Source organism: Mugil cephalus, chromosome 6 (genome assembly GCF_022458985.1).
Source record: "Mugil cephalus isolate CIBA_MC_2020 chromosome 6, CIBA_Mcephalus_1.1, whole genome shotgun sequence".
Taxonomy (NCBI): Eukaryota; Metazoa; Chordata; class Actinopteri; order Mugiliformes; family Mugilidae; genus Mugil; species Mugil cephalus.
The window spans coordinates 20,487,032-20,488,928 of record NC_061775.1 but is presented as its reverse complement, the minus strand read 5'-3'; the positions used below and the strand labels follow the sequence as shown (position 1 = coordinate 20,488,928).

Sequence of the window (1,897 nt, the reverse complement as noted above, 5' to 3'; positions counted from 1 at the left end):
CACTCCTGGACAAGTAATCCTCGTTGCACTGTTGCTGGTGACCCGTGCTTCTCTCAGGTGAAAGATCCCACAACAATGAGTCTGTCTGCTTGCCAGGATATGGGACATTTAAACGACGACCACGGGCTACCTGTGCTGCACGCCCTGCTTCTACACAGCACATTATCAGGAGATTATCCCCCGTCATACAGTGAATCCTTATCTTTGTGTTGCAGTTGGGCTTATTTTGTTTGGCGTTTTGGAGGCAGCAGTAGGAGACTCGGTGATGTAACTAAAGCACAACCCATCAAATTGGAAAGGACGCGCACTGGAATTCTATATTATCACATTACTCCACACGCAAGCCGGCTGTAATAACATATTTAAAAAAATATATATTCTCGCGAAGGTCAGATTAATTTCGTTTGTACCCGCAGCACATGACTCAGAGAACTGGCACAACGCAGGCGGCGCCTCATTCGAGAGCCAAGAAATTCCTCTGCCGTGGCAGCACATCAGGTACCACAGGTGACACAGACTTCCTGTTAATTTCCACAGCAGCAACAGTTATCACGCAGCCAAACACACATTGAATCAGCTCGAGTCGGAATGACTGATAGAACAGTTGGAATCCAATATGCATAACGCACGCAGGAGAATTAGTGTATTTATCAACTTCTGTGTGCAAGTGTGCATTCTTGTGTGTGTTGCACGGAGAGATTCTTGACTCCCAAAAGATGTCATTATTTTCCACTTGCAAGCTCTCGTCTCAGCATGAGTGCAGAGGTATTTTTATTATTCCGTCTGTGTTATTTTGTATGCACGCGCATGCATCGGCTAGAGTGTGCAGCACAGTGAGGGAGGCATGAATGTGTTTGTGTGTGTGTGTGTGTATCCCCCCCCCCACCCCACAATTTTTTTGTCTCTCAAAAAGTTCCACTCGTTTGTGCTTTCAGGTTAGTGGAGGAAGAGTGCGGAAAATTCCCGCAACAAAGAAACTTTGGCGCATCAAGTGTCACGGCGTCGAGGGAATCGGTTCAAGTCACTGGCACAAATGCAATCTTTCGTCTGGTTCAGGAGCAAGCTTTTGAATTAACTCTGTATGTGGCATGAGTGTCTATCGGGCCGACAGGAGCAGGGCTCATGTGTTGGAGAATGGGATGGGATTCGCCCTGAGAGGAAAGAGATGACACAATCAATTACATCAGCAAAAAGCTTGCAGAAGGTGATAAAAAGCACTTTGGAGGCACCTGGATCAAGGCATCCAAGCGTTGCTGTGAAGCTGCCGGAAACATGGACAGCAGCCTGATCATTGCACCTGAGCAAGAACCTCTGGAGAAAAATAAGTCCTGGAGGTGCCACAAACTGCAGTTCCTCAATTGGCCACTTGAGGTTGCCTCCAAAAGCAAGTCGATCCTTATAGACCTAAAAGCAGCAGCTGACCTAAAGCGGAGTTGTTTCTCTGTTGATACTCTACACGTGGTCATGTTGTGCCAAAAACTGCACTTACTCAAATAGCCACTGGAGGATGGCTCAAAAAGTCAGTTGCCATCAGTAGCGTTTTCTCCTGGAGGTCCAGAGAAGCCATGTTTCCTGTCTTGTATTGTCTCTGCAGCTGTCATAACACACATAAAAAAAACACTCCTTTTAACAGCCTGTTGTGTCCCTGTCATCTCTTCCTTATTTCGCTTCGCTAATTATTAAACTAAATGTTACATACTGAAAGAATGCTGAAATATGATATTGTGCAATGCTTGGCCGCAAGGAGGCCAAGCAGAGTTGGCGTCCCTTGATGAAAGAAAGAAGAATGATGAACCAATCAGGTGAGGCTGCTGTCATGACACGGCTCACTTGTGATTGGCCAGGTCTTTGTCAATGGAAGTCACCCATTTTCTCAAAACATAGTATCGTATTTATC

The 1,897-nt window shown here is 46.0% G+C and overlaps 1 long non-coding RNA gene across 1 annotated transcript; it reads right to left on the bottom strand.

Annotated features, from left to right (window-relative positions):
- Window positions 1–861: 861 nt before the first annotated feature.
- Window positions 862–1,575, bottom strand: LOC125009742. The gene is made up of 3 exons (XR_007112977.1): window positions 1,490–1,575; window positions 1,230–1,311; window positions 862–1,151 (listed from the first exon to the last, which is right to left on the bottom strand). It is a non-coding gene; the product is annotated as an uncharacterized LOC125009742 (long non-coding RNA).
- Window positions 1,576–1,897: the final 322 nt, after the last annotated feature.